The sequence below is a fragment of the Diabrotica virgifera genome, chromosome 9, assembly GCF_917563875.1.
Source record: "Diabrotica virgifera virgifera chromosome 9, PGI_DIABVI_V3a".
In the NCBI taxonomy this organism is placed as follows: Eukaryota; Metazoa; Arthropoda; class Insecta; order Coleoptera; family Chrysomelidae; genus Diabrotica; species Diabrotica virgifera.
Window position 1 is genome coordinate 213395584 of NC_065451.1, and position 23302 is coordinate 213418885.

The following is a 23302-nucleotide window of genomic DNA, read 5'->3' on the forward strand; positions in this document are numbered from 1 at the left end:
GTTAGTCGATCTTCGCACATAATGACACGTTATCTCCGTGGCGAAGCGTTTAATGCGAATGAACCCCAATACAACGCCAATACCAACCGCGCTGATGAGTTGGTTCGAATCCCAATAGAAACTTTTATTTTTTTATTTTTTTTATACATTTTATGATTGTAAGTATATTTATTATATAATTTTATTTTCAGAAAATACGTATTTAGTTAAAAAATTTTCCGACAATTAATGTTCAGAAATCATTTGTGGCATTTTTAATGTGTTTGTTTGTGTTTTATTGTTTTAATTTTTGGCACTGTTTTAATAAAAATGTTTGAGAAGTAGTAAGTATAAATTAGTTTAATATTTAAATAAAATATAAATAAAAAGTATATTAATTTCGTTTATAATCATATAATCATATAATAGAAGTATAACTTCTTACGTGCGTACAAAGTACACACACATTCTTTTTATGTTTCGTACGCTGAAGCTGAGCTTAAAGCACGTCTTAAGCTTAAGATCTGTTGGTGCAACCAGGTATAAGATTTCAAAATAAAGTTGTTAGAATAAATAGGTCTGGATCCCGGGTATGAAAAAAAAGTTGATTAATAGCAAGCTGAAAATTTGTTAATAGCTTAAGGGTGTCTAGTCGGACAAACTTTGATATATGGGAACACTGGAACAGGGGAAGTTTTAATTGTGGAACAGGTTAAAAATTTGGATCGGTCACGTCACGAAAACGGCATATGTATTTTGTCCGACAGAACAGACTTAAACTCTTCGAACAGAGATTAAACTCTCATGCAAAAATCAGACTGCTATTTATCACCAAATGGGCGTTTTAATCAGTGGAACATGTAGAATATGTCAAATGACAGGAATTATGACAGGTGATAAATAGCAGTCTGATTTTTGCATGAGAGTTTAATCTCTGTTCGCAGAGTTAAAATCTGTTCTGTCGGACAAAATAAATGTGCCGTTTTCGTGGTGTGACCGTTCCAAATTTTTAACCTGTTCCACAATTAAAACTGCCCCTGTTCCAGTGTTCCCATATATCAAAGTTTATCCGACTAGACACCCTTAAGCTATAAAAAAATTTTCAGCTTGCTATTAATCATTTTTTTTTTTTTCATATGCGGGATCCAGACGTAAAATAGGTAAGATCTGGATCTATTAATATTTTATTTTATATAAAAATTAATTTTATTAATAATAAATAAATTACAATTATCTATTGACTAATATTTGGTTTTAATTTTAGATATATATTTACATAATTGTTAATATTAGAATTATATATTATAAATTTTTTAATTTAGAATATAATAATTTTATCCTACTAACTTAAGAAGTATCGAATGGAACAGCACAACTTAGAACGGGATCCTACAACATTCACAAGAAATAATACGAGGAAAATATCAATAAGTACCATATATAAAATGACTATCCAAAAAACTTATAACAATAGGAAATAAATTCAACATTTCAACAACATTCAAAACAACAAATACCTTGTGAATGCGAACAATTTTATTTAGGTGAAACATCAAGACCATTAAACGTTAGAATAAGTGAACATCAGTCTTATATTAAAAATAGAGAATTTGATAGATCTCAAATATGTCAACACGCATGGGATAATGAACATAGAGTTCAGTGGAGAGATTCAAGTATAGTCCTGAAAAAAACAGACAGTAAAAAGAGAAAAATAAAAGAAGCGGCTCTAATTATGCTAAATGAAACCAATTGTGTCGCTGATTCCTCGGTAGAATGCAGTAGGATGTGGTTACCCATATTGAAAGAGGAAGTCAATAGAAATAAAATACCACGATTAGTAAGTCAATAACATATCGAGTTAGTACATATTTTATATTTTAGTATTACTTATATATCTATGTATTATTAATATTTTCTATAATTTAAACAGCATATTATTGTGGATCAATCTATCAATCAAAGATAGAATAAAAATTATATTTTTTTTATATAACGCGGGCACATAAATTTGATACACCCGGTATATTGATTTGTAAATATTTATTAGAAGTTAGTTTGCATGTAAGTGGATTTCTCCTTTAATGAGTTTTTCGATGAAGAACTAAAGACTTTTGTGAATAATTAAAGTGAAAGGAAGATATATTTGCTGGGCTATAAAGCTGGGTGGCAGCTTTAACATTAAATTTAAGCGAAAAATAATATTTATTTCTCAAAATTGTTGCCTGTTTTCTGACAGCAATAAAATGCATTTTGAATTAAATAAATTACATACATTCTTCTTTTTGTATCAATTAATTTAATTAAAAAAACATTTTTTAGACACCCTGTGTAACCCACATAACAATGATGTTCGTATCATGTTCTAAGCATATGCTGCCAACATTCGTCAGAGTATATTCTGTTTAGTATATGCGTAGTACAAGCATAGCATGTACCTTAAAAAACATTCTAAATTTCATGTTCTTTGCATATACTTTAAAGTATATTCTCGTACCGAATATACTGAGTACATTCGTGTACGTAGTATCTCGGAATATTCGTAAAAGTTTATTCTTAGAATATACCTTTATCGAATATTCTTAGCACATACTTATAAGTACATTCTTAACACATCCTTATAAGTAGATACTATTCTTAGAATATACCTTTATCGAATATTCTTAGCACATATTTATAAGTACATTCTTAACATATACTTATAAGTAGATACTTTTAAAATATCTTAAAAATAATATGTATGTATAGTATAGGAAGTATGAATAATATTAGCCTTATCAACTTCGTTATATTTTAGAATAATTAATAAAATTTATGTAGGTATGTAGGTAGTATTGGACGAATTTCATTTCAAAATTGTTGTATGGTAAAAAAGTTTAAACATTAATTGTATTAACGTTTACATAGATACTATTAAAAATTCGTTTTCATAATTGAAATGACTTTACCATTTCGAGATTATCATGAATCATGAGTATTTTTATATCCTTGGAATTTGAATTTAGGTACATTCAATTCAAAATGGGCCATTTCGCAGAACCAAAACGTGCCAAACTGCACAACAAAAGCAACCAAAGGCTTTGGCGTTGCCAACCGTCGAGTAAGCTTTTTCCGTCAACTTACCTTAAAAATTCCCACTTTTATAAAAAAAACTTCCCTCCTGTTTACAAAATCTGAGAAGATATGTTTAATTATTTTCAAATATTTTGAATTTTTCTTAATATTTTACAATTTGGAATGGATAAGTTACCTTTTGAGTTAACTTTTTCCCTTTATCACCTTTTATGTTGAAAATTCCCGCAAAAAGGGAAATTTCTCTCCGTTTGGCAACACTGACCACCGATGTTATTCCACAATACATTCATATCACCCATCTGACCATTTCTTACCTGAATGGATCAGGGATAGGAAAAAACCGTAAAATATGAAAAAGAAAACAGGCATTATTTCATTATTTGTATCATCTATGGATCTATGTAGTGTTGAGGATGAAGACGAATGATGTAGTACTAGGACTAAAGAACATACATACAATAGCTTTATTGTAATATCTTTATTTTGTTTGCAGTGCTTCAAAATACATAAAATATAATCTATATCTATTTTGGTAACTCATTAAATAGGTAAGTACATATAAGTATTATATAAATTTTAGTTACTTATGCATAGTTTAGTTTAGCTAAATATATAATGAGTTATATAAATAACTAAAATTTATAAATATGTACTTACTTTTTAAGTAATATTGTAGAATGTAGGTACTAACTACATTCTCATTTGCAATTAAAATATGTAAATATAATAAGTATTTGGTAGAACCAGTAGAACCTAAGATGAGATTAGGTGATGCTGAAAACATACTTCTAAGCAATATATCACTTTCTTAGAATATTCTTAAAAATATATATTCTTCCCATTCAAAGATGTGCGGTAGTAGGTACGTTCTAAGTATATAAATAGAAGGTTTATAGCACTTCCTTGGAATATTCTAAAAAGTACCTTCTTGGTATAAACTAAAAAGATGTGCGGTAGTATGTTCTAAGTATACACATAGAAGGTTTATAGCACGTCCTTGGAATGTTCTAAAAAGAACATTCTTGGTATATACTGAAAAGAAGTGCGGTAGTACATTCTAAGTATATACATAGAACGTTTAAGTACTGTAATGTAGTATATACTCAGTATGTGCTCTGCACATTCGCAATGGTAATTACGCATATTCTCAGTATATACTTTTTCTGAAAAGTATGTTCTATGAATCTACTAAGAACATGAAATTGTTATGTGGGAAATAATCAATTATTTTCAATGGGAAACAAGCCACAATTTTACCAAAAAAGTGATTTTATGAACGTTCGACGCCGAAGTCGAGTGTCCTGGTCAAAATAAGTATGTTAAGTATGTTAATGTGTACATTACTAAATAGGGAATTAAATAACCTTTCAAATGGCCTATCACACGACCTCTATTCTCATTAAAAAAATCATCGATTATGTCATCAGGCTCAGATGGATGACGTCACTAATTTGATATATTATGCCAAAAAATCATAAGATTTCTCTCTAAAATCGCCCATTCGCGAAAAAATGAATTTTTTCCAACCTTTACGTGCTCTCTGTATATTAGACTAGATTTATTTGTTATTTTAACTTTTAAAGTTAAAATAAGTTTTAAAAATTAGCTGATCTATGTTCTTTTTTCTACAACCGTGTTAAAAATGCAATTTTATCACTCCATACGAGTGTTAAAAATGCTACTTTAAGACACTAGTGCTTTAAAAATTTTATGGCACTGCAGTTCGTATTGACCGTATAGGCAATTTTGATGTAATGTCAAAAAAATATAAAATGGAATGTCAGTCAAGTTCAAGTAAAAGTTTTTGTAGATATTTTCCTGCATTACGTTTGTAGAAAAAATATTGTATAATATGCGTGTTAAAAAGTACATTTTTAAGGCACTCATGTGCAGAACTTGCTTCGCTCATCCTTCAAACTTTTACATGCGTGCCTTAAACGTGTACTTTTAATAGTTATATCATAAATAACTATTAATCACTATTTTTTTTTCTTTAAATACGTCATATTATAAATTTGTATTAATCTTTAGGAAGCTCTGTTAATAGTGGAGTCAATGAAGGTGGATATGAGTTATTACCTCAGATTTCGTTGAACCTCCATCGATTTTCATAAAAATTGGTGAGTGGTTAAAGGATACCTCAAGGAACAAAGGTGACATAGTGCCAACTTGCGTTTTTTTTGCATTTTAGAGGTGCAGTCACTGTAAGTTTTCACTTCCTATTTCGTTCAACCTTCATCGATTTTCATGAAAATCGGTAAGTAGTTAGAGGATACCTCAACAAATAAAAGTTATATAGCGTCAACTTGCGGTTTTGCCTTTTAGGGGTGCAATACACCCCTACTTTTTAAATTGTAAAAAATGCAGATTTCCTCATTATGGCGCAAGTAATCTCGTTTAATTAAGAAAAATAAATATTTTTTTTTATATTTATGTGCATGAATTACATTTTTTTTTTTATTTTTCAAACCAAAAATCCGAAAATTAACAAGTCGAAAATCACGAAAACCTTATTCTTCTATATTTCTGGAAGTGTAGTCACTGAATGTTTTCACCCACGATTTCTTTGAACCTTCATCGATTTTCATGAAAATTGTTGAGTAGTTAAAGGATACCTCAAAAAACAAAAGTGATATGGCACCAAGTTGCGCTTTCTGCATTTTAGGGGTGAAATCCACTTTTTTTTTAATGATAAAAATGCAGATTTCAGCATTCTGGCTCAAGCAATCTCGTTTAATTAAGTAAAATAAATATTTTTTTACATTTATGTGCATGATTTATAATTTTTATTAATTTTTCAAACCAAAAATTATTCTTTTATATTTCCAAAAAGGCAGTCACTGAAGGTTTTCACCCCTGATTTCGTTGAACCTCCATCAATTTTCATGAAAATTGGTAAGTAGTTAGAGCATACCTCAAGAAACAAAAGTGATGTGGTACCAACTTGCGCTTTTATCCTGGGGGTGGATGTTACTCCTTCTCATGGGTGAACACTATTTTATTAAAAATAACCCCATAATTAGATAGAGGAGTAAATTCTAAGCAAACTTTCTTTTATCAAGTTTATAAATTTTTTATTTAAATAATGTTTCATAATTTAATAAAATATTATTGGTACAGTAAAACCTGTCAATAACGGCCACTAAAAATAGAAAACAATTGGCCGTTATAGAAATGTGGCCACTAATGCTAGGTTTCCTTTTCCACAAATACATAAAATATAATTGAAAATTTATTTATTTTAGTAATTAAAGCAAATCTAATTAAATATAATTCTAAAAACAAACGGAACATACCTTTCATTAGATATCGCAAATCACTTTGGCTGATTTTGTCTGCATATATATTATGTTTGTGGAATCCCTTTTTTTGTGAGACTGGATATAGGACATTTCTCAAGTATGAATTCACATTCATGGTATATCGTTGCTATACAGGGATAATAACCTGTGCAATGTTATGGTACAGGCTACGTTAAATATGAAGTAAATGTGGAAGATATACACTGGTTATTCATTTCAATTTAATTTGATTGTTTTTTAATCGTTTACAATATTTAAAATAATTAAAGGCATAAAGTTAGGGATTTCAAAAATAAATTCAGTTCTCACTGGCAGGGTGGGAAATAATAAAGTACCATACAATAGCATTTCATTATAATGCTCATTACAGGCATTACAGGCTGCTCCGTTTGAGAAAACTCATACTCTCAAACTTTGAGAAAACACTCATTCAGTTTCGACCAACCCTGTATTAGCTAAAATTAAACGTTTTGCTAGATTAATAATTTTTAACAATAATAGACTATATTAAAAATCACTTTCTGATGTCAAATCACTACAATTATACAGGGGGTGAATATTGCTATGAAATTTGAAAAAAAAACGTAATTATCTTTTAAACTACTTTGTATAACATCACAAAACCTGATATTTTAAGAAATAAAACATAGAGGAGAATCCAAAAATGTAAAAATATACAGGCTGTTCCATTAAACAAAAGATAATTTTGTTTCACCCTGTCAATATGGGTGGCCCTGTATATTTGGAAATGTATTTAAATTCTGATATTATCTATGCCCCAATCTCACCTAAATAAACTTTTTTCATATCTCCTACAACAAACGACTAATTGGACTTCCCACACCTGTATACATACAAAATCTCCGCTATAAAATTTTTTCAAAGAAAATGTTATTGGTTTTTTTTTTAAATAACTCCGTTAATTTTTGAAATATGAGAATTATCCAAAAACCATTACAAAGCTAAGTAAAAGGTCTATAACACTGTATTAAACATAATTTTGTAAATCCTTTATTTTTTTCTAAATACAAGGTGAAAGGGCCCCGGTTACATGGTTCTCGCAGTAAAATTTACGTTTTAAATGTTTCTATCTCGGTTATTTTTTGTCGTAAAAAAATATTAAAAAAAGAAAAAGCTTAAATAAAGTTAAAACTAAAATTTTACTTTCTACCATTTTTTAAGTGGATCGAGTATTTTTGGAGTTATTATCAAAAGAAAATGAAATTCACGAAAATTTGAAAAATTCTAATTTTTTTTAATCGTATTTTTTTTTCAAAAATATGCATTCTAAACCGGTCAAAATTGTTGAAGTTATTACTCGTGTTAAAATAAATAAAGTTTTAAATGGGTTACTATAAATTTTAATTTTTGTGGAAATGACGAAGGTTTCATTTTCCATTCTTCCCTAAAAAATCTGAAAGGGTCCTCTTATTTCCATCATAACTTGCTTAATTTTGATGTTATCGACTTCTTATATAGCTTTTTGATAGTTAATTTTAAGTACTTTATTAAAATGTTTAGTATCTCTATTTAACAAAGTGCATCCTTTTCCTGTTATTTAAGCTTGAATACTAAGATTTGAGTACTCGCGGAAAAAAAATATACATTCAATTGCATATGACTCACTTTGTATATGTAATAAAGTATTTTTCGAATAAGGACCTTATTTATTTTTATATTATCTTCGATTTTGGTAACAACAACTTTTTTGAAGAAACTTATGGTTTTTGAGTTATTTATGAAAAACTGCTTTAAAACATGGATTTTTTTCAGGAAAAATCAAAACTTTTGATCTTTAATAACTCAAAAACTATTGATTTATTGGAATAACTTTATATAACAAATTTTACTTATAATTTATCCCTCTATCGATTAGTGGTATTATTTTTAATAAAATAATTTCCACCCCCGAGAAGGGGTGGCATCCACCCCCAGGGTAAAAGCGCAAGTTGGCACCATGTCACCTTTGTTTCTTGAGGTATCCTCTACATACGTACCAATTTTCATGAAAATCGATGGAGGTTCAACGAAATCGGAGGTGAAAACCTTCATTGACTCCACTATAACTTTGATCCTGCTTATAGTATGGTACAGTTAGACCCAAACCCAGACATCCAAAGTGAAAGTTATACTCCAACACCAAATTGTTCTATATGGTCCACATAATGTTAAAAAAAAAGTCACACCATTTTGAGCGTCGGGTTTGGGGGGAGAGGGGGAGAAATCTGCAAATTCGTAGTTCTTTACGTTTTTCGTCAATACTTCTAAAACTAAGTGGTTTAGCATGAACAACCCTCTACATAAAATTGTTCTACATTAAATTTCAAATAAAAAAGGTCCTATGCATAACCCTTCTAAAATGAACGGTTCCAAAGTTACAGAGGTAGAATAGTATAATTGGTCCAAAAAAAGGCCTAACTCAGACATCCAAAGTAAAAGTTTTCCTTCAAAACCAAATTGTTCTATATAGTCCACATATTGTTCAGTAAAAAGTTACACCATTTTGAGCGTCCAGTTTGGGGGAGAGATGGGGAAGAAGTCGGTAAATTAGTAGTTTTTTTTACGTTTTTCGTCAATATTTCTAAAACTATGCTTTAGCGTAAGGAATGTTCTATAGAAAAATGTTCTACATAAAATTTAAAACAAAAAAGTTTCGATACATAATTGTTATAAAATAAACGGTTCCATAGTTATGGAGGGTGAAAAGTGGAGGTTTTCGATACTTTTTATATTTACCGAATTCTCCCCCCTCTCCCCCCCCCCCCAACCCGACGCTCAAAATGGTGTGACTTTTTTCTGAATATTATGTGGATCATATAGAACAATTTGGTGTTGGAGGATAACTTTCCCTTTGGAGGTCTGGGTTTTTGGTATAGTTATATCATAAATATTGCCCAAAAAATATAAAAAGTATCGAAAACCTCGACTTTTCACCCTCCGTAACTCTGGAACCTTTGATTTTATAACAATTATGTATAGAACATTTTTTGTTTTAAATTTTATGTAGAATATTTTTGTATATAACATTGTTTACGCTAAAGCACAGTTTTAGAAATATTGACGCAAAACTTAAAAAAACTACTAATTTACCGGCTTCTTTCCCATCTCCCTCCCAAACCGGACGCTCAAAATGGTGTAACTTTTTACTGAACAATATGTGGACCATATAGAACATTTTGGTGTTGGAGGAAAACTTTTACTTTGTATGTTTGGGTTAGGCCTTTTTTTGGACCAGTTATACTATACTACCTCCGTAACTTTGGAACCATTCATTTTAGAAAGAATATGCGTAGGGCCTTTGTATTTCAAATTTAATGTAGAACAATTTTGTATAGAAGGTTGTTCATGCTAAACCGCATAGTTTTAGAAATATTGGCGAAAAACTTAAAAAACTACGAATTTGACGATTTCTCCCCCCTCTCCCCCCTCTCCCCACAAACCCGACGCTTAAAATGGTGTGACTTTTTTCTGGACATTGTGTGGATCATATAGAACAATTTGGTGTTGAAGGATAATTTTCACTTTGGATGTCTGGGTTATGCCATCTTTTGGATCAACTATACTATACTATTAGCTGCTATCAGCATTTATATAATATTTAAATAGATATAAAAATATACATTATGCTGATTTTGTAATTTGTTATGCGAGTATTTGGTGTAAAGTCATTATCAGGTCAAACAAAGTTCATGATTTATTGGATGCATTAAATATTCCCCTTCTTTAGGTTCCGTCTCCCCTTCGAAGGAGGAGGCCAATTGTTGTAATTCCAAACTAATCTGGCAAGTTCTTAAGTTTTTCTTCTGCCTTGAGTTCATTTGGTTTTTATTTTTCCTAGCATAATCTTTTGCAGCATTACGTATTTAGGTCCTCTAATAACGTGTCCAAAGTATTCAAGCTTTCTTATTCTGAGATGGTTGATAATTTCTTCGATTGATTATTCTAATGGGGAAGTTCTCCATTCGTTACTCTTTCTTATTCTTCTTCTTCTTTCTCTTTATATGCAGTTCTTCTTGTTCATTGGCAAATTTTTACCTCTATGGAAGATTGTTACTCCATCTTTTACTGTATCGTCTTATATCTATTAAAAAATCAGAAATATATCTTCCTTCAACTCGTGATAACAGGTAATTGGAGGAAAACGCATAGTCAGGAGAAAAAACTCTCTTGGACACAATACAGGTACAATTTTTGTATCTCAGGAAATATTAAATTAAATTAAATCATGAAAACGGTATTGGAAAAAAAGCGACAGGACACTTCTTTTAAAAGAAAAAACGTTTAATTGTGGTGAGTGGTTCCTGAGATACAACCGGTCAAAGATGATAGACATTTACGGCAAAAATATAAACAATAGGATCATAATTTTCGAACCATCACGTTTTTAGTTTTGTCCTCTTTCTCTACACCAATTTTCATATCTTTAAAATACTCATAACATATATTATTATAATAAAAACTATCGATATTACGAGTGAAAATTGCCAAAAATAGCAAAATTTAAATCCAAAAATTAGGTTGGAGAAAATGTAATCTCAAAGTTCAAAATCGGTATACGTTAAAAAAATGCATTTTCTCGGCTTCCCATGGAGCAATTTTCTTCATCCTTTTTTTTTTGTTCCTAAGTAACTCGAGTAGAGCCATCTAACTAACGCATTATTAAATGTCAAACTTGCTTTTTTTGGTTTATTAGATTAATTTATTTATAAGAAAAGAAAACTAAATATTTTTTCCAGTTGTAGACTTTTACTTAAATTTAATAAAAGTGTACCTTTTACTGTTAAAAACACAAATATTCTCATTTGTAAGCTGTATAATTATTAAAACAATCTTTATTTTAACAAATTAAAATTTTTTGGTATAATCAATAAATTAATTTATTATAACAAAACAAAATCAAGTTTGACATTTAATAATGCGTTACTAATATGGCTCTACTCGAGTTACTTGGGAACAAAAAAAGAATGAAGAAAATTGCTTCATGGGAAGCCGAGAAAATGTAATTTTCTCCAGCCCAATTTTTGTTTGGAATTTTGCTATTTTTGTCAATTTGCACTAGTAATGTCGATAGTTTTTATTATAATAATAATATGTTATGAGTATTTTAAAGATATGAAAATTGGTGCGGAGAAAGAGGACAAAAATAAAAAGGTGATGGTTCGAAAATTATGATCTTATTGTTTATATCTTTGCCGTAAATGACGGTCAACTTTGACCGGTTGTATCTCAGGAACCACTCATCACAATTAAACGTTTTTTCTTTTGAAAGAAGCGTCCTGGCGCTTTTTTTTTCCAATACTGTTTTCAATAGGCGTAACCAGGATGATCCTAAGGGTGGGTTACAACTACCTAAAAGGGGGGGTTACAATGACTGGAAAGTCTCTGAGGGCTATGGTGTTAAGCGTATAGAGCTCAAAGTACATCCCAATGGGGGGGGGTCATAACCCCCAAACCCCCCCTGGTTACGCCTATGCTGTTTTCATGATTTAATTTAATTTAATATTTCCCGAGATATTCTATTTGTTTATAAGCCAAAAAATTTTAAAATATTCCTGAGGCCTCTTAAATAGTTAAATTTTAATTCTGTAAAATACATTAGATAGGTACAGTGTCTTTTTTACAAAAATCATAGTTAATCTTATATATCATAATTATTGTGGGTATTATAGCGACCGGAAATTTTTAATTAACAATTCAATTGTTTCTAAACTGTTTATTCAGTTTCCATCGGCTTCTGGAATTATAATCTATACGAGAAGAGCTTTTATATTGCCAAATTATTTAATTATTGATAAATATTTACTTATCTAAAATTTTAGTTGAAAATTAAAGATTTTGTTGGAAAAACCCGTATTTTCTGGGGAAAATTTACGTCGAAGTAAATCGGAAAAAACATGTCTCTATCCAGAATTTAATTACGGTGAACTTTTATTTGGGTGTTTTTGGTGTAATAAAATCTTTGGAGTTATAGAGCAAAAATTGAAAAGAACACGATTTTCGGGCGCCATTTTGTTTATAAAAAGGTAGCACACTATCTGCGGAATTTGCATACCTATATTATTAATATATAAAATCATAAGATTTGATTCCAGCAATAAAATTGCTGGTAAATAACTTTTCCCAAAAATGGCCTTTTCTCCGATAATCTACCATAAAAGCACACATCGGCACAATATCACTTGTTTTGTTTGACATATTATCTACGTGCATGCCAAATTTCATAGCATTTCAATTGTTTTTTTTTTAATTTAGAGCAAAAACCGTGAGTAAACGTACTATAAACCGTTATTTTTGTTATTAATAACTAGGCCGCGGATTATAATATGTAAGTTACATATTTTTACATATATTACATATATATTGTTATATTTCTATTTGATATGAAAATTAAATTTTGATAATTATAAACAGAATTCAATTTAATATAAAATATTTTCAATTTTCTCAACCACGGGCATATAAATTTAGAACAACCTGTATACAACAAATTGTTATATTTAATTTTAAGAAGTGAATTAGAAGAAGCTTACGAAACTCGGGACAATGCGCCGAGAATAAACAAAGTGAATGGCGCGTACCATTATCGTTGTTCGCGGAAGGTTCGATCATTAGCCTATGCTAAATAAGACTCAGTTGAAATAGAGAATAGGTCATTATCGTTGTTCGCGGAAGGTTCGATCATTAGCCGATGCTAAATAAGACTCAGTTGAAGTAGATAATAGGTCATTAAATTTTGTAAATAGTAGAAAGTAATTTTAGAATGGGAATTAACTATTTTTTTTTTGAAATCCATTAAGCATATTTAGAAAGATTAAAAATTGGTTTTGAGAGATACTGCGAATGAGAGTTGGTGGTGGAAGGTTGATTTGTGAATCTGGAAGGGATATTTAGAAAGTAGGGGAATGAATGACAAATATAGATCAGAATGTTTTGAGCTGTCGAGAAGGGAAGTCCAGTAAGAGACGGTAGTGTACGGAGAGTGAGAAAGCCGGTGTAGTTCCGTGAGTGTGGAGTATCTATCGTGGAACGAGAGATAGGCCAGGTTGAGAGTAAAGAACCTCCTTGAGCAAAAAGTGTCCCGGTAGCTGATTGCAGTTTCGAAAAAGGTAGAATACAGCATCACGACAGAAGCAGGAACGAGAGCTATACGAGCTAATTTTCAAAGGAGAACATTACTGAAAGCCAGGACGAGGTTTTGATCGCAGCCAAGGATAGCAGGAAACGGGTCTTGTGCGAAGACATTCTCAGTTCACCAGAAAAAGGTCAGTCTCATTTGTTTGGACATGAATGTATGGGTTTTTCGTATTAAATACCACATTTAAAATTGAAGAAACATAATCAATAATATCAGAAAAGCTTCATCAAACTTAAATAGAATTGTTGCTAATAAATCATAATAGTTAAATGTTAATAAAAACTTTCAATTGGAAAACAAAAGGAAATAAGATTCCCATTTGTAAATGTTATGTTTAAGAATAATAAGATCTAGCAAATATTAAGCAGTAATTGCCATTTAAATAAAATAAACAATATTTTGATTATAATTGTAACCCATATGTGTGTATTATTTTACTTTTTTCTTTCCTATCCCGATTAGGAACCATTGAGAAATATTTAGAAGCCACGAGAGTAAGTAATTAATTTTATAATTCGCCCTGAGATTGAAAACATATTGATATGTGATCTGGTAAATTAATTAGATTATTATTAATGCATTGATTAAATTAAATGACATATAAGAATATTATCTCATATCAATAATCAAGATCACATCAATATATATATATAGATTTTTTTAAAAAAGTGCATATTTACGTGATAAATACATATATTTACATATTTTCGTCACTTTACTCTGCAATGGAAAACCCGAAAACCATTAAGATGTAATTATATAGGGCCTGTCCGTTCATTTCTAGCATTAGCTGGGTAGTTTTCAATCAATGTTTCTAGGTACTATTTACGTGAGATCTTAACAATTCTTAATCTCCGCAAATTGAGTTGACCGACTTGGATGTGGGGCCTGGAATTAACCAGAAATGGTCATAAAATGAACTATTATTTATTTTTCATTTATAATTTGAATAGACTTACAGCTCCCGGAACGAAGCAGTATTGCTTTCTTGGACTTCAATTCAGCGCTGCTTTTAGTTGAGTGTAAACGTGTTTTAATAAATTGTTACGAAAATGGTCAAAGTGAAATTTAATGTGCTGTGGATTAATAGACCAGAGAAATTAGCAATTAAATGGCCTCTTTCGTGACATCCGTTGATACAGCTATCTAAGAACTGCTTTGGGTAAATTTAGTTACAACAATATCCAATATAAAAATTATGCAAAAGATTTACCGTACTTTTTAACTTATAAACAATATATAAGCAATTAAAAATCGCTGTTTGATTTTAAATACAAAAGGTGGAGACGGGTAAATTATATGAAATAGTGACACAATTTTTCTGAAGAAGCATAGAAAATTCTTTAAAATGATAGTTTGCAAAGTTATTTTTATTAATCTGTTGCTTAGTTATTGGGAAAATAGCTCCAAAAGTCGATTATTTGAAAATGATTAATAACTTTTCTGAAAATAAACAAAAAACTTTAATTTTGCGTCAGAGTAGGAACAATGTTACAAGCATTTTGTTATTAAAATTTCAAGAAGGTCCACTTAATAGTTATTGCAAAATTGCATTTGTTTTTCCCAAAAAGCTTTTATCTACAACGTCATTATGCGTAAGCTGTTAGGTTTACATAAATTCTAAAGACAACAAATTAAAGAAAAAAGATCATTTTATTAAACTGAATCATTAAGTGGTATAAAAATGTATTCTAAACATTGTAAAATATTTTTGAAAAAGTGGTATGATTTTAAGCTTATAAACAATTAGAATAACTCAGACGCATTAACATGTAGGAAGTTAGTATTTTTTATTTGACATGTTGGAATTTTTATACAAATTAAAACAAAAAATATAATGCCCTAAGGCCCTTAAGACCCGAGTTAACCATTTTTTTTTCAAAAATTCACCGTGGCTTTGTTTATAAACATTAGGAAACTTAAAAAGTAACATTTAAAAGAATAGAAGTTCAAGTATAAACAAAAAGAAAATCAAAACGATTCTTCTAAAAGTGAGCTGTCCATGATGCGCCAAAAATGGAAGGTTTAAAAGCAAAGCGATTGTTTGATTTTACTGTCGAAAAATGAATTCACAACTACACATTTACAAAAGTCGCAATAACTCCGGTTCTAACCAACGAAAATTGATGTTCCTTTTTTTATTTGGGGTGCCTCGGTGCATAGATTATAAAAATATGATCAGCTAATTTGTGATTTGTTTATTTAAGCCAGTATTTTGTTTAAACCATTTAAAATAAATATTTTTTTGCCAAATTTTACATTTTTATTATTATTATTAGTATAAAAGTTAATGAAATGATGGGCTACATAAATATTTATGTATTACGATTATAAATAATATTATTTAACAATAAATTTTACAAAAAAATATTAATTTTTATTTAAAATCAAAATGTTTGCATTGTTAATTTTTCTTGAGGTATGCTTAGGTATATTTTTTGTGACAATTACTTTTCTTGACTAAACCCTACAAGGCTACAAATATTATAAACTTCGTATAATTATAAAATATGTTAAAATAAAATTAAGTCTGTCAATTTTAATGGGTTCATTATAACATATAGGTATAAATTGATAAAATTTGATATTTGATAGTTGCATCTTAGGTTTCAGACCATGCAGAAATTTTTATGAATTTTACCTGTGTTTTATGATTACTGAATAATAATGATATGATTACTTATGAATTTAGAAAACTGATGAACCACGAAGTAAGAGAACTTCTGAAAGGAGAAGACATCGTCAGATTTATCAAGGCACAGAGACTCAGATGGATGGGACATATAGAAAGGAGGCATCCAGAAGCCGTTATTAAGAAAATTTCCAAATGGAGACCTGTATCAGGCAGACCACGAGGAAGACCCAAAACTAGATGAGAGAACCAGATAGTGGAGAACCTTAAGAAGATAGGAGTCAGAGAATGGGTAACCAGAAGCAAAAACAGGAACGAATGGAGGAAAAGTATAGAAGATGCCAAGTTACACAACCAATTGTAAAACCAAAATGTTGATGCGGATTGATTCACTGCGACAAATGAATTGGAAGAGTTGAAAGACTGCGGCAAACACTCCGCTAGGAGTGTATGTAGATGCCATGATGATGATGATTATTTATGATTACTTAATGAAAAAATAATGAAAAAATGGCTTTCGGTTTCAGATTTTTAATTCCAAACAACTTTTCATAATAACAGTTTTTGATATTGTGAAATACTGTAAAGCGGGATTTATAATTTGTGACATGACTGCTATAAAATTGATAATAAAAAAATGTGGTTCCAGGTTACGTAGATACTATGTATAATGTATATTATTTATTTTTAGCACATAAGCAAAACGCTCGGACAGGCCGATTTTTAAAATAATCATAGTATATTATAGCATCAATGTTTCGAACTGTACGCGATCCCCGATCCCTCTTCAAGTGGCAGACCTAACTTTGATTTTTGTAAGTAGAAAAGTGCATCATGTGGCATATCATTTAAAAGCTTTTCAAATATTGATTACAAAAATGTAAAGCAGTTAATTCCTTTTTGAGAGCGTAGGCGCAAACTTTCGTTCGAATTATATTTAAATCCATTAATTTTTTTCGAATCCTGAGAAAACTAATGAGTATTTTTGAAAAATAATTTAAACGCAGAATGAAAGACTACAATATTACCGAGGACCAAAAGTCCCTTGTAATAAACAAAAAGTTTCTTTTGAATGATATTTTTAAAATTAAAAATCACACTAAATTTTCTCTTTTTTCACCCCTGCAACTCTTTAAAATAAACAAAGCAGTTCTCAGGGAACTTTGACCCTCGATAATACTGTAATCTTTTATTCTGCGTTTCAATTTTTCAAAAAAAAACGTATTACTTTTCTCAGGATTCGAAAAAAGATGAATACATTCAAAAAAAAATTTCACCGAAATTTTGAGCCTACGCTCTCAAAAATAATTAAAGTATTAAACATTTTTGTAATCAGTATTTCAAACGCTTTTAAATGAGATGTCAAATGATGTTCTTTCCCATTTAAAAAAAATCAAAGTTATGACTGTCACCTAAAGAGGGATCGCGCAAAGTTCGAAACATTAATGCTATAATATACTATGAAATTTTAAAAATCGACCTGTCCAAGCGTTTTGCTTATGTGCTAAAAATAAATACGTTAATAAGGGGGGCAACAATTATTCCAGTGCACTGTATGTATTGTACATATACAGTACATTCATAAAAGGTGGAAACGGTCTATTATCTCATGACTTTATTATTTTCAGAGTTAAAGCTCTGACATGTCGATTTTTATTTTTAAATTATGATTTTTTGACGTATAGTACATAATGGTGACGTCATCGATGATTTTTTTAAATGGGAATAGGGGCCGTGTGGTAGCTCATTTGAAAGGTGATTTAATTGTCTATTTAGTAATATAAACATTAACATCATTATTTATACAGGGTGGCCAAAAAATAATCTAGGAATAAAAATAATTGACGCAAAAAGAAGAATGTATGTAATTTATTTATCTCAAAAAATGTTGATTTCATAAATAAACATTGCTTTTCGCTTAAATTAAATGTCAAACAGCCACACACCTGCCTCTTGGCAGTTTGAACATTTAATTTAAGCGAAAAGAAATGTTTTTTGTCAAATAAAAAACAGCGCGATGTTTTTTTATTTAATTTATTTTATGTTATTCGATTTGACGCAATTTTATTTATTGTATTAAATTTTACTTAATTTTATTTAATTTGATTTAATTTTACGTAATTTTCTTTAATTTTATTTTATTTTATTATGTTTCGACTTTCCGCATGAGTTAGGAATAATATTTTTTCTAGGGCTGTACGTTTGGAAAAAAGCCACAAAAAATAGAGATATATCAATTTTTGTTTGATTTTGTTTGACAAGGTTGTCAAAACCACACTTTCAATATAATGGGTTATCACAACGACGATATTGGTTTCCATGACGACGATTTAATACCATGGTAATTGTGTACTGATCTGACTTATAAATATTATGTCAAAATAATTGTATTTCATAGAATTATCGCGCTAATTTCATTAAAACATGAACACAATAAGATAAATTTTAAATAAATTAGTAAATAATATCTAAATATTAGTTTATTGCGTGTATTATAATACATATACTATAATGCCATATTACAAGGTATTTTACTTTCCCGCACGCCGTGCGGTAAACTTTCGGAAACGAAATGCGTGCGTGAAAGTGGCTCTTTTAGCATGGCCGTAGAAAAATTAATTTTTTTGATTTTTTTGTAATATTAATTGTTAACCACTTAATGCACACATTAATTTCGAGGTGACTGTCAAAAAATGATTTATTTTTTTCATTTTATGATTCGGTTATGCATTATAAGGTAATTAAAAAAACAATTATAAGGGGCGTAGTAAGTGTATTTTTCATAACAAGGGCGTATTAATAAAAATTAAAAATTTTTAGTATTTTTAATTTAGTAAATTTAATATATAAATTTTAAGTATTTTTATATCAGAAAATTTAATATTGATGTACAATTAAAAGCAAAGATTTATAGGGGCGTAGAATTATAGTAAAGGCATAAATAAAAAAAAGTTTTATTTGAAGTCTGATGATAAAGTTGTAAAAAGTTCAAAAATATTTTGTGGACCGCTCTGTAATACTGTAAACACTGCAATTGTAGATAATACAATAAAGATCTACTACCTGACAGTAACGAAATAAAGTAAACTCTAAATATTGCAAACACAATACAAGAAACATTTACCAGCTGACAGAAACGAAAATAACTTAATAAATTCGTTATAAACCAAATACGGCCTTAAAACATTTCAACGAACTTACAGTTACCATTAAAAATAACATAATAAATTCGTTATAAACCAAAAACAGCCATACAATATTAGAATAGCGCTGTACTACTGTAGCCCGTGTGAGACACGTGCAAGTACCAAAATTTTCGGCAAGCTGCTCCATGGCACGTTATAATGCATTAAATGGTTAAAAGATATTATTTATAACTGTAATAGATAAATGTTAGGTTATTTTTTACTTGATTAACTTTCAATACTACTAATAATAAGAGAGATGCAAAATTTGGCAAAAAAAATATTTATTTTAAATGGTTTAAACAAAATACTGGCTTAAATAAACAAATAACAAATTAGCTGATCATATTTTTATAATCTATGCACCGAGGCACCCCAAATTAAAAAAAAGAACATCAATTTTCGTTGATTAGAACCGGAGTTATTGCGACTTTTGTAAATGTGTAGTTGTGAATTCATTTTTCGGCAGTGAAATCAAACAATCGCTTTGCTTTTAAACCTTGCATTTTTGGCGCATCATGAACGGCTCACTTTTAGAAGAATCGTTTTGATTTTCTCTTTGTTTATACTTGAACTTCTATTCTTTTAAATGTTACTTTTTAAGTTTCCTAATGTTTATAAACAAAGCCACGGTGAATTTTTGAAAAAAAAATGGTTAACTCGGGTCTTAAGGTCTTTAGGGCATTATTTTTTTTGTTTTAATTTGTGTAAAAATTCCAACATGTCAAATAAAAAATATTAACTTCCTATATGTTAATGCGTCTGAGTTATTCTAATTGTTTATACCTTAAAATCATACCACTTTTTCAAAAATATTTTACAATGTTTAGCATACATTTTTTAACCACTAGATGATTCAGTTTAATAAAATGATCTTTTTTCTTTAATTTCGTGCCTTTACAATTTATATAAACCTAACAGTTGACGCATAATGACGTTGTAGATAAAAGCTTTTTGGGAAAAACAAATGCAATTTTGCAATAACTATTAAGTGAACCTTTTTGAAATTTTAATAACAAAATGCTTGTAACATTGTTCCTACCCTGACGCAAAATTAAAGTTTTTGGTTTATTTTCAGAAAAGTTATTAATCATTTTCAAATAATCGACTTTTGGAGCTATTTTCCCAATAACTAAGCAACAAATTAACCAATATAACTTTGCAAACTCTCATTTTAAAGAATTTTCTATGCTTCTTCAGAAAAATTGTGTCACTATTTCATATAATTTACCGATCTCCACCTTTTGTATTTAAAATCAAACAGCGATTTTCAATTGTTTATATATTGTTTATAAGTTAAAAAGTACGGTAAATCTTTTGCATAATTTTTATATTGGATATTGTTGTAACTAAATTTACCCAAAGCAGTTCTTAGATAGCTGTATCAACGGATGTCACGGGAAAATCCTTAGTTCTCTGGCCTATAAACCGTACGCAGAACTTCAAATGGAAGATGAAAATGTGTTCTGCACGGCATGTTCAAAAATTGTAAGTAACTTTTAATGAAAGAAAAGTTTGCATTTCGTTTATTTTTAATTCTCGTATTTATGAAACATATATCACTCTAAATATTTATTCAATTTCTTCTTGCTTCAGATAACCATCGATACAAAATTTCACGTGCATCAGCATGTCAAAACAGCCAAACATACTGCAAATATAAAAAGGATTAGAAATGGGGAAAAAGTCAACAATCATTGAAAAAGTGTTTTAATTCGGGTTCATTAAGCAACGATAAAACACAATTTAATGAAGATCTGTACAAGGCAATAGTTGCTTCTAACATTCCATTTAAAAAAATGAATAACGTTAATCTAAGATCATTTTTCAACTACGAAATACTATTAGGAGATTTTAATGCTAAATTGGGCAAAAAACAAGAAGATTATGAACATTTAATTGGCAATTATGGCTACGGGCAAAGAAACGATAGAGGAGAAATGCTTCTCAATTTCATGAATGAACATAACATGTACTCAATGAACTCCTTTTTCAATAAAAAACCAAGCAGAAAATGGACATGGATGAGCCCCGATAAAAAGACAAAGAATGAAATAGATTGATTATATCTTAACGAAAAATAGAAACCTAGTAAAAGACGTATCGGTATTAAATCAGTTTGACCTAGGAAGCGACCATAGACTAATAAGAACAAAACTAGTAATAAACAAAAAACTAGAAAGAAAAAGAATACATGAAAAAAGATACAAATGGACATCTGAAGAAATAAAAAATAGTGAATTTAATAAAAAGATAATTCATGCATAAAATCAAGTTAACATGCAGCAGATAAACTCCAATGATATTGATGATTTGAATAACCTTATAACCGAAACAGTGAACAAAAGCATTCTGCAACTGAAAAAAACCAAAAACAACACACAATGAATTAGATACAGAAATATTACAACAAATAGAAAAAAAAAAGATCTTAAATAAATCTAACAAAAAGGGAACCGCAGAATATAGAGAACTTTATAGGCAGATTAGAAAAGGAATCAGAAAACAAAAAAGAAAAGAAGAAAAATTAATAACAACAACTATTGAAAAAAATAAGAGTATGAAATGCCTCAGACCGACACTAGGACGACGTAAGATAATATCATTAATGGGAAAAGACGAAAATGAAATTACAACTAGAGAAAATATACTGAAACGAATAGAAGAATTTTACACGGAACTCTACAGAACACATCGATGAAATGAGACCAGCACGGAAATTAATAAAAAATGTTGGATCGGAAATAATGCCAAAAGTAACAGTTTCAGAGGTAACTACAGCATTGGGAAACATGAAGAGAAATAAAGCTGCAGGAGAAGATAGTATTACTACAGATATGATATTAGAAGGAGGTAAGGAACTCATTGCAATTGTAACTAAGCTTATAGACAGTTGTTTACACCAGGGCAAAGTCCCTAAGAGCTGGAACAACTCTAAAGTAATCTTATTACAAAAGAAAGGTGATAATCGAAAGTTAGAAAACTACAGGCCCATTAGTCTATTGTCACACCTATTTAAAATACTCACCAAAGTCATAACTACCCGACTAACAAGAAAATTAGATGAATACCAACCATATGAACAGGCAGGTTTTAGAAAAGGCTATTCAACTTCCGATCACCTGTTAACCACAAAAATATTAATAGAAAAATGTAACGAATACAAGTTTCCAGTTTTTATAGCATTTGTAGACTACTAAAAAGCTTTCGACACTATAGAACACACGGCCGTAATAAACGCAATGCAAAATTGTAGAATAGACAGCAGATATATTAACTTAATAAAAGAAACTATGAACCAAGCTACAGCTACATACTACCTAAATGAAAATGAATACTCGAACCCTGTACCATTAAACAGGGGAGTCAAACAGGGAGACACTCTATGACCCAAACTGTTCACCTTAGTTTTGGAGGACGTTTTTAAAAATCTAAATTGGAAATATAAGGGAATATACATCAATGGCCGCTATCTCTGTAATCTACGATTTGCGGATGACATAATCGTGATAGCTACTGACCTACAAGAACTGCAAACCATGCTTTCAGAAATACACACAGAATCTTCTAAAATAGGACTGAAAATGAATTTAAACAAAACAAAAGTCATGCACTCCGAAGACACGATGACAATAATAAACAAAAAAGTTATAGAAAAAGTTGAAGAATATATACACTTAGGACAAAAAATAATACTAAATAGGGAAATTCAAACGGAAGAAATAAAAAGAAGAAGAAAGTTAGCATGGACAGCATTCGGCAAACTGAACTATATACTCAGAAATCAGCAAATTCAACTACATCTTAGATCTAAAGTCTTTGATGCATGCATTATTCCGATATTAACATATGGGGCACAAACATGGACAATCACAAAAAAGAATATGAACATACTCAGAGTCACTCAACACGCGATGGGAAGAGCAATGCTTGGCATATCACTTAAGGACAGAAAAACAAACACATGGATAAGACAGAAAACCAAAGTCACCGA

General features: G+C 29.7%; 1 protein-coding gene across 3 annotated transcripts in view; it reads right to left on the minus strand.

Moving 5' to 3' along the window:
• LOC114338372 (UDP-glycosyltransferase UGT5) overlaps nucleotides 1–23302 on the minus strand; it is a 69006-nt gene that overhangs the window by 25425 nt on the left and 20279 nt on the right. The window lies entirely within an intron of this gene.